A 19558-nucleotide genomic window follows, 5' to 3' on the forward strand; every position below is an offset into this window, starting at 1 on the left:
ACTTATAAACTGTTCTAATCGAAGATGCAGAGTTACCGTAATGTTCATCAACCTTTTCTTTAGTCTCCTGAGGCGTTTTACCTTTCATAAAGTAATGTTTAATCAGCACACGAAATTCTTCTTCGTCAATTATTTTGACAATCACTCGACTTCCATGATTCACACGAATGCGAAACACAAAGAAATAGACCAATATGACTGAAATTTGGTGTGAGGTCTTTCCAAAGAAGATGAATATCTAAACATGACCTTGATACGCGCTGGTAGTGCCATCTCTCGAACTTTGCACGGACTTTTCAAACGCCCCTTCTGTGTTGATAACGGTGTCTCACACGCGTACACCGCATCTTCGTGTACCTCACAGTGGTCACTCAACATTTGGCGATGTTAACGCCCATCGTTTGCTCTGCTAAGATTGGTAACAACACCAAACACGAACAACACTGATGCACTCTGGTAACCGTTCTGTCTGTCACAGAGAATTACAACTCTGATCACACAGATGGCGTGCACGAGTATGAAGTTACACCGACATCCTTCTGGGAGGTTTTTTTGTCAGGTAGTGTACTTCGTATGATAAAGTTTATGGTCATACGTTAAATGCGTTTTTCAGTGCCAACGTGGCACGTGCTGCACATATAAAACTCGTAATACATTCTTGTATTAGAAAAACATAATTTACTCCATTGTCAGGCTCGTAGATTACAATAAATGACAAGTTTCAGGCGATGATGATTATCTTTATCTCTTGTTCAGCTATGCTGGAGTATATCTACTTTAAAATTTCTACATAACAAACGAAACCAAGCAACAATCTATAAAATCGTACTCGTTACACATGAGTCGTCCGGCAGGCAGGTTACATGTTTGTACGACAAGAGCTAAACGCCGAATCAGTTAAGAAGAAAATATTGTGCTGCCGACGTAGAACAATGTTTACTTCCTACCAGCAAGCAATACTGTTGGACTTTATAGCGCCTTCGCGTAATAATTAATCTAATTCTCCTATTATTGCCCGACAGTATCTGAAAATTGATGTGTTATTGTTTTCATCTTCTCTTTGACTAAGCCGATAGTGTTGACCTTTAGTTAAAGCATCCACACTGAAATTCGCTCTGTCGCATACTACGTTCACATTTCTACTTACTGTTATCATCGACTGGAAATTAAAAGAATGCTGTTATATGGACGAAAGTTTGTTTGGTTTTTAATCTAGACGCGCGTAAAATAGATTTCATAATGCTTCATTCCTGCAATGAAAAGAGCATTGGCATTAGATAGCCAGTTTAAGTTACTAAGAAAATCTATCAGCAGATATTCTCCTGTAGGAGATAACTCGGCCGAGATGAAGTGGGCTGCTATCATACATTTTTATACAACCATAGTGCCTGCAGCCACAGTTTATTTTTAGACCAACACCCTTCTGAGTATCCAGTGCGTAAATACTCCAATACTCTCTTTTAGAAAAGTTAACACAGAGAATGCGAAAGACTGTTTCCCTTTTTTCAACTATATTTACAGGCGCTAGATATACATGGTTTCCATTTCCTACTAGCACAGCTTCATCTTATAGCGCGTTAATAAAACGCATCAATCACTCGAGATCCTATCAAGGCGCCTGGAGATGAAGCTTCGAACTGATAGCGTGCGGTGCTAACACTAGTAAATGACGCTGAAGGAAAAAGGAAAGAAAAGGTATTTCATCAATACTGAGCAGCTCATGTCCATGAATCTTTGACCAACGTGTAAAATACGACAGATTATCTACACTTATGCAATGATTGATTACGACCGTTCGGTCCTGACAGGAACCTTACTATTTCCATGTCTGTCCTATGCCTTGCGCTCCAGTCCTACTACTTTGAACTCTTCATCTTTTTAGATTTCATTGGTCTTAACTGTCTGAAACCTTGTGCTCTTACTTGATACGGTAACGTCGTAGCCCATGTTTTTTTTCTTGTCGTTTATCGGTGCTTGCAGCCGATCTCGCTTATATAGAAATGTTGACTCATTTGTACATTGCCAACTGGTAACTAATATTTGCTATGTCCTAATGACATACAATAATTTCTTACTGCAGAGACTACTCTAATGCCAGGAATACAGTTTTTGGTGTAGTATATTTCGTTCAAAATTTTTGCAGAGACGTAGTTTCCAATGTATATCCACACGTCACAGCAAGAGAAACAACGCATTATACCAACGACAAAACCACTTACATTATTGTAGTTAACAGCTGTAGACATTTGACCTTTTCACTCATTCTATGCATCCCTAATAAACTGATTATAAAGGACTCCAGACAATGGTAGCAACGGACGACATCAGTCGGCCGATTAACACTGGATTTATGAACAATTTAAATCAGTATTTAGGTAGTTTTTTGTCTTCACTTAAAACAGTAACGGTAGACTGTCATGCAAACGGCGAAAGACAATGTAGATTTACGTATGACAGCTACATAGCGCCTACATTTACATGAATTGGAAAATATTTTTTGCAGAGTTCTTTGTGGTTTTATGCGAGAAAACCAGTAACCGTTCCATTTCTGTTTGCAAATATTGGGGATAGAACAGAGTGTGATTTCAGACAACGACATATAGACTGCGTGTGGATGTATAGTTTCCTATATTTAATAATTTCAGTCCTACTCCATTAACTACGTAATAACTAATATTACTCGTTATGGATTCCCAGCTAACGACTTCCTACGGGAATACATTCAGATATGGATATTAGATATAAAAAATACCAAGAAGCCCTCTAAAGGTTAGGATGTTGGTACACACAAATGTTAACTTCGTTGGCATAACACCTAAGCTTCAATAACTCTTCTGTAAATATTTTGTGTCACAGGAAAGGATAGGAAAGGAAAGTCTAATCTTGACTTATTATATTTATGGTTGTGTAACATGCATACATGTCAGCACCTGTCACGTTTTCAAATTGAATTAATACATTTTTCTTGAAGTTTCGGAGTATGTCGCCTGACTTATACGTCATGTTACTACGTGACCCTAATGCGTAACTCGCTTAGTTAACAAAACGCTAAAATTACAGAAATTCTGTTGTATACAGAATGCTGCCGGCAATCTTTCTTTCTGCGTGGAATCTGGGAGAAGAATACGTAGACGGGGGATAGAATGAGAGTGCTGTGGTACACTATGTGTACTCTGCTCACTTGTGGAGTACAGACGTAGTTGATGTGAATGTTCTTAACACTTCATTTCGTCCCCTTAACGCATGGGTGCGTGCTCAATCCGTCGACCGCGAGCGACCAGTCGATCGCTACGGCTGTATGAGTCAATCTTTCAAAATCTTTGTTCGAAATGAACTGTTATTTGTAAAATACCAGTTTGTTGACAATGAGCGTTGTGCACGGTATTTGTAGACGGTAAATCCAACAACACCGTCTCAGCCTGTTTCATCTCTAACTGCGTTTTACTGCCTTTAACGCTCGCGCCAAGCAACTATCTTTCTTTCTGCACGATGATGTTACAACTACCTTTGGGAAGAATAGTTACAGAAATTAAAAGTGGAATACTTTTCTCAAATACAGTCTGAACTGTCGGCTCAAAAATCATCACTGGATGAAAAAGTTGCAAAGTAGTCTACGGCCAACTTGACAACACTGAAGGGAGAGTTTGAAAATCGATTTTCAGACTGCAAGACAATGGAACCTGTTCTAGTTTTCACAGCTTATCCTTTCAAGAAACTGCATGTGGAAGATATTTCAAGCAAAATGATTACTCTTTCCTGTTGCAGTGAGACTGAACTTGGAAGAGGAAATAATTCAATTTCAAAATCACGCTTCCTTAATGTCAGAATACAATGAAGATAACTTTTGGCAATTAGTGAGTGTAAAAACCTACTGTTAAGTTGTAAAATTGGCATCATATGCTTTATCATGTTTTTGGATTAACTTACCTATGTGAAACAGCGTTTTCAGCGATCAACATAGCGACATATAAGTGTAAAAATAAACTGAGTGACAGTCATCTTTCCGACCGTGTAAGGTTGGCTCTGAAAAATTATTCACCAAATTATAATGAACTCACCAATGATCTTGCAGTGCAAAATATCTCCTTAACTTGAATAAACGTTTTTTTATGGTGTGAGATTTTTCTCACATATTCCGAAAATTGAGTAGTGGGATTTCAACTATTCATGGAACGAAAATTGCCTTTCATGTATTTTGTGTAATTAAAATGGTTAGTTTTGGCTATGGTGTTGCTTGGTGCTTAAAACTTTATTAATTTTTAAGTTAGTAGATCTCTAAATGGATTAAATTGCACGTAGCAGATCTAAAGCCTAAACGGGTGGAGTTCTCCTGTGACTTTGTAGGCCTTCTCGGCGTAACAAGTCTTAAAAGGCCTTTCGGGTTTGCTGCCTGATTCTAAAATCAGCTTGATTCAATATTTCGGCAACTGAATTGTTCGACACCTTCAGGAGAAAGCTGTTGCTTAGTCCCGCTGAAAACTGATAACAAGGCTGCAGATAGTCGTCCTATTTAGGCCTCAGTACCGTATAAGGCTCATGCGCCGCCCATTGCAGTTACTGCCCTCCAAGACAGGGCAGATGGCGCCGCCCTCGTCGAGCACAGGTGGAGATGGTATATAGCACTCAGAGACTATTTTCACTTTCGAACTGACTACACCGAAGAACGCCGTTTTTGATGCGAGTAATGCGTTGTTCCACGTCCCGCTAAGAGGAAAGCCTTTGTCTCTATTAATCAATTTATCTGCCAACATAATTTCAATACCCTCTTTAAAACACTGTCCCAAAACCGAAGTGTTAACAACTAACACAGTTTCCTCAAGTTTCACCCCGTGTCCATCGTTTGAACAACGTTCTGCCACCAACGATTTTTCCGGCTGACGTAGCCTCGTATTGTGGCGCTGTTCCACGCACGTTTTCCGAACTGTGCGAATCGAACAGCCGATGTGAGTCTTCCCACACTGACACGGAATTTTATATACACCAGGCTTCCTAAGCGCCAAATCATCTTCCACAGAGCTGCGGAGTGCCCTAGTCTTCGGAGGTGGACGGAACATACTCTTACTATTAAAATTCTTTAGATTATTCCAATCTTAAACGATAAGCTCCTAGTATAAAGAATAAAGGTCACAGATCTACGCTACTCTTCACGCACCGCCCGGGATGGACCAAACTCCCTCCGAATCTGCTTCTCAGAGCATCCATTTTCCTTATAAACAGCCATGAAATACACAAGTTCTTGGGTTAAACTGCCCGCGTCGGAAATGACATATGTTCCGTGTACCAGAGCCTTAAGGACACTACTGTGTGGATCACAGGCCCTACCATGCAAATACCGGTAGGTGTGTGTCGGCTTTCGATGAACACTACATCCCAGAGTACCATCTTTTTTTTTCTTTTTTTATAAACGATGACGTCCAACAATGCAAGCATCCCATCAATTTCAACGTAAATGGTAAATTTAATGCTGGAAGTGAGGACAGCTGTAGGGGTATAAAAATCAGTTGAGAGCATAACGTCCAAGAGGCCAGACGATGATGTTATCATGTGCGTACCTCCGGAAGCACTTTGTTTGCAAAGCTGAAGTTCTCAGTGCTGTATTCTCGAAGATTTTGGGACATTGTTTGTAAAGAGCGCTATTCGTCCACGAGACTCAGAGGGCCATAGACACGGGTTCCCAGGTAGATGACGTGTTTCTTGAATTCCGCAAGGCGTTCGATACAGTTCCCCACAGTCGTTTAATGAACAAAGTAAGAGCATATGGGCTATAAGACCAATTGTGTGATTGGATTGAAGAGTTCCTAGATCACAGAACGTAGTATCTCATTCTCAATGGAGAGAAGTCTTCCGAAGTAAGAGTGATTTCAGGTGTGCCGCAGGGGAGTGTCGTAGGACCGCTGCTATTCACAATATACATAAATGACCTTATGGATAACATCGGAAGTTCACTGAGGCTTTTTGCGGATGATGCTGTAGTATATCGAGAGGTTGTAACAATGGAAAATTGTACTGAAATGCAGGAGGATCTACAGCGAATTGACGCATGGTGCAATGAATGGCAATTGAATCTCAATTAGACAAGTGTAATTTGCTGCGAATACATAGAAAGAAAAATCCCTTATCATTTAGCTACAATATAGCAGGTCAGCGACTGGGAGCAGTTAATTCCATAAGTTATCTTGGAGTAGGCATTAGGAGTGATTTGAAATGGAATGACCACATAAAATTAATCGTCGGTAAAGCAGATGCCAGACTGTGATTCATTGGAAGAATCCTAAGGAAATGCAATCCCAAAACAAAGGAAGTAGGTTACAGTACACTTGTTCGCCCACTGCTTGAATACTGCTCACTAGTGTGGGATCCGTACCAGGTAGGATTGATAGAAGAGATAGAAAAGATCCAACGGAGAGCAGCGCGCTTCGTTACAGGATCATTTAGTAATCGCGAAAGCGTTACGGAGATGATAGATAAACTCCAGTGGAAGACTCTGCAGGAGAGATGCTCAGTAGCTCGGTACGGGCTTTTGTTGAAGTTTCGAGAACATACCTTCACCGAATAGTCAAGCAGTATATTGCTCCCTCCCACGTATATCTCGCGAAGAGACCATTAGGATAAAATCAGAGAGATTAGAGCCCACACAGAGGCATACCGACAATCTTTCTTTCGACGAACAATACGAGGCTGGAATAGAAGGGAGAACCGCTAGAGGTACACAAAGTACCCTCCGCCACACACCGTCAGGTGGCTTGCGGGGTATGGATGTAGATGCAGATGTAGAAAGGGACAGCTAAAATAAGATTGGCAGATAATTTTATTATTACATACAATGGCTTTCGTCTTAGGACGTGGAACTCTGTACTAGCCCGCATCAAAGCAGAATGAGTGCGATTTATACACTCCTGGAAATGGAAAAAAGAACACATTGACACCGGTGTGTCAGACCCACCATACTTGCTCCGGACACTGCGAGAGGGCTGTACAAGCAATGATCACACGCACGGCACAGCGGACACACCAGGAACCGCGGTGTTGGCCGTCGAATGGCGCTAGCTGCGCAGCATTTGTGCACCGCCGCCGTCAGTGTCAGCCAGTTTGACGTGGCATACGGAGCTCCATCGCAGTCTTTAACACTGGTAGCATGCCGCGACAGCGTGGACGTGAACCGTATGTGCAGTTGACGGACTTTGAGCGAGGGCGTATAGTGGGCATGCGGGAGGCCGGGTGGACGTACCGCCGAATTGCTCAACACGTGGGGCGTGGGGTCTCCACAGTACATCGATGTTGTCGCCAGTGGTCGGCGGAAGGTGCACGTGCCCGTCGACCTGGGACCGGACGGCAGCGACGTACGGATGCACGCCAAGACCGTAGGATCCTACGCAGTGCCGTAGGGGACCGCACCGCCACTTCCCAGCAAATTAGGGACACTGTTGCTCCTGGGGTATCGGCGAGGACCATTCGCAACCGTCTCCATGAAGCTGGGCTACAGTCCCGCACACCGTTAGGCCGTCTTCCGATCACGCCCCAACATCGTGCAGTCCGCCTCCAGTGGTGTCGCGACAGGCGTGAATGTAGGGACGAATGGAGACGTGTCGTCCTCAACGATGAGAGTCGCTTCTGCCTTGGTGCCAATGATGGTCGTATGCGTGTTTGGCGCCGTGCAGGTAAGCGCCACAATCAGGACTGCATACGACCGAGGCACACAGGGCCAACACCCGGATCATGGTGTGGGGAGCGATCTCCTACACTGGCCGTACACCACTGGTGATGGTCGAGGGGACACTGAATAGTGCACGGTACATCCAATCCGTCATCGAACCCATCGTTCTACCATTCCTAGACCGGCAAGGGAACTTGCTGTTCCAACAGGACAATGCACGTCCGCATGTATCCCGTGCCACCCAACGTGCTCTAGAAGGTGTAAGTCAACTACCCTGGCCAGCAAGATCTCCGGATCTGTCCCCCATTGAGCATGTTTGGGACTGGATGAAGCGTCGTCTCACGCGGTCTGCACGTCCAGCACGAACGCTGGTCCAACTGAGGCGCCAGGTGGAAATGGCATGGCAAGCCGTTCCACAGGACTACATCCAGCATCTCTACGATCGTCTCCATGGGAGAATAGCAGCCTGCATTGCTGCGAAAGGTGGATATACACTGTACTAGTGCCGACATTGTGCATGCTCTGTTGCCTGTGTCTATGTGCCTGTGGTTCTGTCAGTGTGATCATGTGATGTATCTGACCCCAGGAATGTGTCAATAAAGTTCCCCCTTCCTGGGACAATGAATTCACGGTGTTCTTATTTCAATTTCCAGGAGTGTAGTTGCCGCCGGTCTACTGCTAAGGGCGGCGCCACCTGCACAATCTTGGGTGGCAGCAACCTCGATGAGCATCGCATGCGCCGTGTACGGTACGGAGGCCTTATAGGGCGACCATGTGGAGCCTCGGCATTAGTTTTCTACAGGACTCAGTAGTGTTCTCCTGAAGGTAGCAAACAGCTAGGTCGCTGAAATATTGAATGAAGTTGATTTTATGATCCGGCAGCAAACCCGAAGAGACTTCGAGTACCCCTGCTTTAATGGAACATGTGTTGCTGATCGTAGAGAGGGAAGAGTACGCTTCGATTGTACCGTGGAATCCCGGCGACGCTGCAATACCGTTGCCAGCCCGCGACGGAGCAAGAGGAAAAAGACGACGAGACCTGCGCGCGGAAGCCTGGGCCCAGGTGCGGAGACAGACAGAAGGAGGCTGCCGGCAGGCGAATCAAATAAGCGGATCGACAGGCGGTGGCAGCTGTCGCGCGCTTGCCAGGGACACCGCGACGCCGGCTGCGGCTGCGGCTGCGGCTCTCTGCGCGGCGTGTGCTCAGCCGGAGAAAACACAAACAATCTTGTAAGGCGGCGCGCGCGGATCCAATCCGCGCCGTGCATGCGACACCGCGGCCCAGCGTCGCGACGGCGCGCACGCGACTCGAATGCCGACCGCTCGCGCCGCACCCTGACGCAGCGCCGGCATTTGCGCCACTTCAGCCGTGCGCTACCGAGCCAGTGAGCCACACGCGTTTCACAGTCGTGGCGATATCGGGAAAAGCGAAAATCAGTGGCTGGTCAATTTTCAGCACCTTAGCCGACAAATAAATCGCCAGGTCCTGATGGCATTCCAATTCGGTTTTACAGAGAGTACTCTACTGCATTGGCTCCTTACTTAGCTTGCATTTATCGCGAATCTCTTGCCCAACGCACAGTCCCGAGCGACTGGAAAAAAGCGCAGGTTACGCTTGTATACAGGGTGTTACATAAAGGTACGACCAAACTTTCAGGAAACATTCCTCGCACACAAAGAAAGAAAATATGTTATGTGGGCATGTGTCCGGAAACGCTTACTTTCCATGTTAGAGCTCATTTTATTACTTCTCTTCAAATCACATTAATCATGGAATGGAAACACACAGCAACAGAACGTACTAGCATGCATTCAAACGCTTTGTTACAGGAAATGTTCAAAATGTCCTCCGTTGGCGAGGATACATGCATCCACCCTCCGTCGCACGGAATCCCTGATGCGCTGATGCAGCCCTGGAGAATGGCGTATTGTATCACAGCCGTCCACAATACGAGCACGAAGAGTCTCTACATTTGGTACCGGAGTTGCGTAGACAAGAGCTTTCAAATTCCCCCATAAATGAAAGTCAAGAGGGTTGAGGTCAGGAGAGCGTGGAGGCCATGGAATTGGTCCGCCTCTGCCAATCCATCGGTCACCGAATCTGTTGTTGAGAAGCGTTCGAAGACTTCGACTGAAATGTGCAGGAGCTCCATCGTGCATGAACCACATGTTGTGTCGTACTTGTAAAGACACATGGTCTAGCAGCACAGGGAGAGTATCCCATGTGAAATCATGATAACGTGCTCCATTGAGCGTAGGTGGAAGAACATGGGGCCCAATCAAGACATCACCAACAATGCCTGCCCAAACGTTCACAGAAAATCTGTGTTGATGACGTGATTGCACAATTGCGTGCGGATTCTCGTCAGCCCACACATGTTGATTGTGAAAATTTACAATTTGATCACCTTGGAATGAAGCCTCATCCGTAAAGAGAACATTTGCCCTTTACAATTTGATCACGTTGGAATGAAGCCTCATCCGTAAAGAGAACATTTGCACTGAAATGAGGATTGGCACATTGTTGGATGAACCATTCGCAGACGTGTACCCTTGGAGGCCAATCAGCTGCTGATAGTGCCTGCACACGCTGTACATAGTACGGAAACAACTGGTTCTCCCGTAGAACTCTCCATACAGTGACGTGGTCAAAATTACCTTGTACAGCTGCAACTTCTCTGACGCTGACATTAGGGTTATCGTCAGCTGCACGAAGAATTGCCTCGTCCATTGCAGGTGTCCTCGTCGTTCTAGGTCTTCCCCAGTCGCGAGTCACAGGCTGGAATGTTCCGTGCTCCCTAAGACGCCGATCAATTGCTTCGAACGTCTCCCTGTCGGGACATCTTCGTTCTGGAAATCTGTCTCGATACAAACGTGCCGCGCCACGGCTATTGCCCCGTGCTAATCCATATATCAAATGGGCATCTGCCAACCCCGCATTTGTAAACACTGCACTGACTGGAAAACCACGTTCGTGATGAACACTAACCTGTTGATGTTACGTACTGATGTGCTTGATGCTAGTACTGTAGAGCAATGAGTCACATGTCAACTCAAGCACCGAAGTGAACATTACCTTCCTTCAATTGGGCCAACTGGCGGTGAATCGAGGAAGTACAGTACATACTGACGAAACTAAAATGAGCTCTAACATGGAAATTAAGCGTTTCCGGACATATGTCCACATAACATCTTTTCTTTACTTGTGTGTGAGGAATGTTTCCTGAAAGTTTGGCCGTACCTTTTTGTAACACGCTGTATAAGAAGGGTAGAACGACGGATCCTCAAAATTACAGACCAATATCCATAACATCGGTTTCTTGCAGGATTCTCGAAGATATTCTTATTTCGAATATAATGAATTTCCTTGAGACAGAGAAGTTGCTGTCCATGCATCAGCAAGGCTTTAGAAAGCATCGCTCCTGCGAAACGCAACTCGCTCTATTTTCACATGATATCTTGCGAACCATGGATGAAGGGTATCAGACGGATGCCACATTCATTGACTTCCGGAAATCGTTTGTCTCGGTGCCCCACTGCAGACTCCTAACTAAGGTACGAGCATATGGGATTGGTTCCCAAATACGTGAGTGGCTCGAAGACTTCTTAAGTAATACAGCCCAGTACGTTGCCCTCGATGGTGAGTGTTTATCGGAGGTGAGGGTATCATCTGGAGTGTCCCAGGGAAGTGTGGTAGGACCGCTGTTGTTTTCTATCTACATAAATGATCTTTTGGATAGGGTGGATAGCAATGCGCTGCTGTTTGCTGATGATGCTATGGTGTACGGGAAGGCATCGTCGTTCAGTGACTGTAGGAGGATACAAGATGACTTTCACATGATTTGTGATTGGTGTACAGAATGGCAGATAACACTAAATATAGATAAATGTAAATTAATGCAGACGAATAGGAAAAAGAATCCTGTAATGTTTGAATACTCCATTGGTAGTGTAGCGCTTGACGGAGTTACGTCGATTAAATATTTGGGCGGAACACTGCAGAGCGATATGAAGTGGGACAACCAGGTAATGGCAGTTGCGGGGAAGGCGGATATTCGTCTTCGGTTCATTGGTAGAATTTTGGGAAAATGTGGTTCATCTGTAAAGGAGACCGCTTATAAAACGCTAATACGACCTATTCTTGAGTAATGCTCGAGCGTTTGGGATCCCTATCGAGTGGGATTGAGAGAGGACATAGAAGCAATTCAGAGACGAGCTTTTAGATTTGTTACTGGTAGGTTTGATCATCACGCGAGTGTTACGGAAATGCTTCAGGAACTCGGGTGGGAGTCTCTGGAGGAAAGGAGGCGTTCTTTTTGTGAATCGCTACTGAGGAAATTTAGGGAACCAGCATTTGAGGCTGACTGCAGTACAATTTTACTGCCGCCACTTATATTTCTCGGAAAGACCACAAAGATAAGATAAGAGACATTAGGACTCGTACAGAGGCATATAGGCAGTCATTTTTCCCTCGTTCTGTTTGGGTGTGGAACAGGGAGAGAAGATGCTAGTTGTGGTACGAGGTACCCTCCGCCACGCACCGTATGGTGGATTGCAGAGTATGTATGTAGATGTAATTGTAGCTTGAATACGACAAAGCTAGCCACCTGTGGGACTATGCGCTTGCTTACACCCATTCAAAAAACCAGCCGAACTGAGGCAGCAATGGGAATGTTGCAGCTGCGTCTGGCCGGTTACTCATTATTGACGATTACTGGGTGTATAAAAGGAACCAACCCAGTCTGTATTGGTTCAGGATGCGTGCGCAGACAGCAGAAGTTGTTAAAGCGACCGCTCATGATAAACGGGAATTCTTGGTTCGAGTTCTGGCTTGTAAAATATTTTCATGTGGCACTATTGGGTAGTTATAACTCATAATAAAATTCTAAATGAATGAAGAACTAGTATTACTGTTTTCGTGAAAAAAATGGGTGATAAGAAAGACACACAAAGTTACAGAGATCAATCTACTGAGTTCAGTTCTAAAGAGGGGGGCGGAGGGGGGAAGCTATACAGAGTTGCAATACTTCGAAAAAACCTTGTGAAGTGTAAAGTTTTCAAGGCATTGTACGAAGCGTGTCTTTGTTTTTTAAGTAAGTACCATTTGAAATTAAAAAAAGACGTGCTAAGGTATCTCAATAATTTTATTTTTACATGAAAGCCTGTACCTTAATCTACGCACAACTGACGCCATTACAGTCTGATTCTTCCTTGTTTACGTTGTGTACTGAGTGTTTAAGATGCCACCGATGATCGTGAGTCCCGCAGACTGTGAAGTACAGGCAGTTATAAGATTTCTTAATGCTCAAGGCCTAAAAGTGATCGATATTCATCGTGAGATCTGTGCAGATTACGGAGAAAACATTATGAGTGATGGAATGGTAAGAAAGTTGGTAGAGCATTTAAAGTTGGCCACACAAATGTGCATGATTAGCAACGGAGTGGGCGTCCTTCGGTCGTTAATGAAAGTTTGGTGCAGGAAGTGGACAATAAGGTGAGAGAAAACAGACGCTTCACGATTTCCTCCTTGCGGGATGACTTTCCGAATGTTTCTCGTAGTGAATAAACACCTAGGCGGTCATCGTCTTCAAGACGATGACGATGTCAATACAGTGGTGATGCAGTGGTTAACAAGTCAGGCGGCAGACTTATATGAGGAAGGTATTCAAAAACTGGTACAACGTTATGACAAGTGCCTCAATATTGATGGAAATTATGTGGAAAAGTAGATTAAGGTATAGGCTTTCATGTAAAAATAAAATTATTCAGATACCTTAGCATGCCTTTTTTTAATTCGAAAACGGTACTTATTTAAAACACACGTCTCGTAACTAAATTTGGCACAGTTGTTCAAGAATGTTATGTAGATATACATATACGTTTTCATGCTTATTGAAGCTACACGTTTGTAATGGTAAGCGATTGAAATTTTTGCTACAAGGTGAGTACAAATGTTCCGTTTTTGAAAAATCTGTCACAATTAATGTATTTTTGTACAAAGTTTAATATACCATTGTTACATATATCGTGTAAAAGAATTCTGATATCCTCTTTTGGTAGATCTTTACAATTGTCCAAATTTCTGGGAAAAATGTACACCAAATCTTAAGCCTTTCTCTTACATAAATGCCTTACTATTGCAGCAAAAGAAAATTCGTGCCAAAGACTGTTTCACTATAGTTTTCACTACTTGCATGCCAGATTTAAGTACTGTAATGTCAGTAATTTGTGAGGGAAAGGAACATTAAGTTCTCAAAATATAGGTTACAGGAAACTTGAATCAAATATTACACAGTTTTTCTATTAGGCCTTATCTTATCCGAGTGAACTAATGCAAACAACATGCATTCTCCTCTTCATCCTCAAGCAGTCTTTTCTTTGCTTGTCCACTTAGGTTACCTTGATTTTCGAATTCAGTAACAATTATTTCAGCTGCATCAATTCTCCTGTTATCGATTTCGTTCGCAATCGACAGTGTGAAAAGTCCTGGATGAAATCCAAGCCTCCTAACAGTCAGTAGTCTGCCAAGATTAGCACAGTGAAGAAATAAACAAGCATCATAAGCTGTAACGTCGTCAGCAGTTGTGGAAATAAATGTTGTCTCTTGGCATGGCTTTCCTATCGGAGAGTTGTAACTTCCGTAGAGTTTCTGGTTCCGCTTATCACCTGAACATTACACACACTGTGACTATATAAAACTGGATGAAAACACCACAGGAATTAATAGTAAGAGTAAATACAGAACAACAAAGGGGAGTGGACCCTGCAAGCTCCTGTTAATTATTATTTTTATCACACTTAGGAGCCTAATTGGAACGTAATACTCAGGAATTGAAATTTCGATACCATGTAGTAAGTGAGAATTTAATTAAAAAAATTTCACGACGTTGGTTGCTTTCGCGTGTGTTACCCCTTAAATTCACAGAACAAATTACAACCTATGCAGAGGAGCAATATGGTTTTAGATCCGGTAGCTCATGAACGGGTACAGTATTCATTCTTAGGCAAGTTGTAGAGAAGTCCATTGAATACAACAGACCAACTTATCTTTGTGTCATTGATTTACAGAAGGCTTTCAATGAGATTCAATTAACACGTTTAAACCTATTATGCAGCCTGGAGCTGCTGCAGATTTGATACGAGGGGCGTTCTGAAGGTATGTTTCGTCATTGTTCTTGGAAGAGAAGACAGTGACACAAACAAACGCATAGGAATCCACTCCTGTCGCTTGTTTAACTACGGAGGGGGCGTCGGAGTGGGAGGAATGACGCATCCGCTAAGTGTCGAAGAAGAGAGTGGCAACACACCTGTCAGCACGAGGTTATCCGAGCACACATCACCATTACTGATGGAAGCGTAGTAACAACTTGGTCGCCAGTGGAAGTGCGTGCTGCTATTCGATATGAATGGGTACTGTGGCGAGTGTGTCTGTCATCTACGAACGCCTAAAGACCGTGTAAGGTGAAGAGGTCATGTCTCGTCAAATGGTTGGTAGCGGGTGTTGCATGTTCACAGAATGAAGGCAGAGTGAGGAGGATGAATGTCAAAGTGGGCTTCCCTCCACATCCACGAATTGAAACAACATTGCTGAAGTACAGGACATACCACTGCTGAGATGTAACAGGCTGTGCGACAATTCCTTGCATCGTAAGGCACCAAATTTTACCTGACTGGTTTCTTCAAACTGATTAGATGCTACGACAAACGACTCAACGTCGGTGACGACTGTATAGAAGAACAGTGTAATGTGTCTTTTTCATGATGCCGTGGTATACCTGTCTTTGGCAATAAGAACTCTGTGTGAAAAGTTGTGACTAAGCTTACTTTCGGAACGTCCTTGGTAAAAACAACTGAAGACATTTATTCCTACAACATCTACATCCAGGCGAAAGTTGATTCCAGGTTAACTAACTGTACAGCAGTTAAGAGTGGTATTAGTCAAAGTGACTCCTTGAGTCCACTACTTTTTAGAACAATCATGGACGATTATAAAAAAGGTATTGGCTGGTGGTGGTTATAGAATGGGGAACTAAGAAATCAAAATAATTTATTATGCTAAGATGCAGTTATGCTAGCAAACAGTGAAGAAAACCTGCATAAACTTTTACTTATATTAAAGCGGCACTCCAAAACTTAAATATTTTCGTTCCCACTCAAAAAGAAAATGTCATCATTTCTGCGGAACCAGTTCGATGTAAACTGGAAGTGGATGGAAAAATTATTCAGCGGGAAAATTTGTGAAAAACGTAAGAAATAAATACCAGCTGGTGAAAGAAATATTGGTCGTCCAAGGAAAATATCGAGTGACATCCTCAGCGACGACTGAGGATAGTGGAGGAAATAGTCTTTAGTCTAGGTTGAAGGGAAGAAGTTCATACCTAATACACCTACTATCAAGGAATTCACAGCCAGTGAATTAATATGGAACTATTAATACCACTATCAAATTTCATGGTCCACTCCCCTCTCCTTGCTGGACGAAAGCTGGCGCATATAATTTCTTCCACCGCCAGGATGTGAAGCGGTTAGCCCGACTAGAAAGCTCATATGATATGTATGAAATGATGGCATAGCATTTTCTACCAAGATACCGTCTACAGTAGTTCGAGCATCTAGTGCAAGTCTTCCTATTCGACGCCATGTGCTCGTTGATGATAAAGAGGGCAACACAGACATTCAGTCAAGAAGTGGAGCACTTCTCCGTCCCGGCCACAACTCGAACCCGGGACCCCACGATCTAGAGGCGGCAGGGCTAACCACTAGGCCTCAAGACACAGAGAACATGTATGGCAGGTTGTCTCATTTCATATTCCAGCCGAGGTGATTATAAAGCAGCGGAATTTAACCAGAAACTTGATTGGAATCTGATAGAGTAACAAGACGATCATTCAGCCTGGGAGGATCTCGTTGGGAGAACACCGTAGCGAGGTGTGTATCATGGCCGCCGGTAATAGAGCCAATAAGGTCGCATAGGTATGTCCACTACAGCATAACTGTAAACAAAGTGACAATTCGTACGGCAGTTATCGTGCAGGGATGTTCGTCATGATGCTTTGACATAAGCCGACCTCTCCTTAGTGGACGTCCTACGAATCGTGCAGGCTTTCATATTGGCACAAAGGGCACATTCAGAAATACATCCACAAAGAGGTACAGTACAGGACGTGAAGGCTGTCATCGTACCTTTGACGACTGGAAACACCACACTGCTTCACAGTGCCAGCCACACAGGCAGCAAGTATCGTTGTTGCGTCAGTGTCGGTCAGACACAGATGTCGGAGAGGGCGCAGCACAGCCAGCGAACATCGCGTTCCCCGAGCCACACACAAACCACTTCCGTTGGGCCTACAGTGCTTTAGAGCTAGCGCGTGATTGTCCTTTCCGTTGTGATTCCTGAACGCTTTCTGTCAAACGTGTGTCCCAGTAACCCAGCGTATTCGCACACTCAGTTCGTGCCTCAGCCGGACGGAAACGCTTTACAAACAGAGTTTTGTCAGAGCTCAGGCAGACCGTGTCAGATGTCCATAACATTGATCGTACACCAGCACCCACTTTGTTTCCAAGCCAATACGTGCGCTGCAGTAGCTTTAATTAATTTCTAAACCTCTCAACAAATTAGCGCATTTGTTTCCAGGGTATGCAATCGATCAATACAACGAACTGTGTATTTCTGTTAGAGTCATACGCAATGCTGACTCTATCTATAAGCAGTTCGCCCACCAAATTCGCGTTCTGGTAATGTCACAACATACATTTTGCATTTATGCGGGACAGATGAAAGCTACTACTTTCATTAGGCCAGGGGTCACAAGAAGATACCAAGCCGCGCGGGATTAGCTGAGCGGTCTCAGACGCTGCAGTCAAGGACTGTATTGCTGGTCCCAGAGGAGGTTCGAGTCCTCTCTCGGGCATGGGTGTGTGTGTGTGTGTGTGTGTGTGTGTGTGTGTGTGTGTGTGTGTGTGTGTGTGTGTGTGTGTGTTTTTTTTGTCCTTAGGATAATTTAGGTTAAGTAGTGTGTACGCTTAGGGAACTTGCAGTTAAGTCTCATAAGATTTCACACACATTTTACCATTTCTTGAAGATACCAAGATGGATTCTATCATGGTGGAACAGATATTACTAAATCATGATTGGACTGTAAGTTGTAACCAGGAGCACATACATACTAAGACCACAAATTACTTGTGATGAAGCATCTGCTGAAGATTAAGAGAGAAATGATGGATAACGTATTTGGACACTGAGGAGTGAAGAAATGCGTTCGAAATTATCTGGGGCTATAAATACTACTACAATGATTACCATTCTGGGTAGCTCAGTTTCAGAGGAATTGTGATGCCTAAAAACGGGGGTTATAGAAGGTAAATGAAAAGAAGCTACAATGACAAGGCTCCAGGAAAAATATGAAGAAACTTGGAAGACACTGGTCAATGGAACGAAGATTCAACATTGAGAAAAAGTCAGTGAAACATTCGTAGAAGTTCGAAGCAAAGACACTGTTGAGTGTAGAAGAAAAAGCGGATATTAAAAGGCTTTCTAGAGATCGCTACCAGTCACAAAGCTTTCACTGAGTTACTTAAATTGTAAATTGTTAAGGAAAGATATGTTTTGAGGTATAAACCCCATCTTCAGGGTACAATGGCTATATAAAACTCGTTTAAGAAATATACATGTAGATAGTTAAGTTGTTCTTTATAGTCTTGGCTTAGCATCCTGTGAGAAAAGAGAAGGATAACTGTTTTTTGTATTCGCATTGTAGCCTGAAGCTCCGGTTTGTATCTCAAAACATATAGCTTCATTAAATAATGTAAGTGACTTACCAAAATTTTTGTGACGAAGCGGCTGCTGAAAAACCTTATCATATTCTTAAAACAGTCGCGGTCGATTAATAGTCAGCTGACGGGTGGAGAGAGCGGGAAACTATTAGAGCGGGAGCAACTGAAAACATATAAATAGTGTGCCGGCCGCGGTGGTCTAGCGGTTCTAGGCGCGCAGTCCGGAACCGCGCGACTGCTGCGGCCGCAGGTTCGAATCCTGCCTCGGGCATGGATGTGTGTGATGTCCTTAGGTTAGTTAGGTTTACGTAGTTCTAAGTTCTAGGGGACTGATGACCTCAGAGGTTAAGTCCCATAGTGCTCAGAGCCATTTGAGCCATATAAATAGTGAACTAAATAACTGATGAATGTGTGATGTAAATTCCTATCATAAATGTTCACTCAAGCTTCGGCAATCGGACGACAGAGGGGTTCGTCATATGAGATGCACAGTGGCTGCCCAATAATCACCCTGTGTTCTGCATCCTACAATAATAGGACACTACACTTGAAGACTGTTCAGCAATAATAAATCAATTTAAAAATTGTTTATTTTAGATGGGAATTACATTGGCCCTAATTAGTTTCACTCAGTTAAGTTAGACACTTGCCGCATAGCCACGTAGCTTAGTATCTTTCATTGGGTTCGCGTTGGGAAAAATATTACTGATTTAGTTGCATCGTACCAATTTGTTTAACGCTTTTTCCGGTATCCAATACTTTATACGCTGTCGCGTGTAAAGAAAATCGTTTTATATGCACTACAAATGGCTACATACACATGTCATCCTCCAGTCTTCAAGTGACAATAACTCACACTTAATTCTCTGACCAGCGTCAATCTGCATTTCCAAGAATTTATACTTGAAAATGGTACGATTGCCCAAATTGCAATAGTAAAATAAAGTCTGTAACAGCTAAAAGCAACATTACATAATTTAGAAACAAGTTGCAAGTGCTGCTGAACGGGTGGGACTCCACCAGTAGTTGTGGAACAGCTACTAACTACTTGAGGGGAGCTTGACAGGAATTGCTGCAGACAACGTGTAAGGTGGTTAAGAGCAGGCTAGTATGTATCATATGTAATGT

Source organism: Schistocerca serialis, chromosome 4 (genome assembly GCF_023864345.2).
Source record: "Schistocerca serialis cubense isolate TAMUIC-IGC-003099 chromosome 4, iqSchSeri2.2, whole genome shotgun sequence".
Classification (NCBI taxonomy): Eukaryota; Metazoa; Arthropoda; class Insecta; order Orthoptera; family Acrididae; genus Schistocerca; species Schistocerca serialis.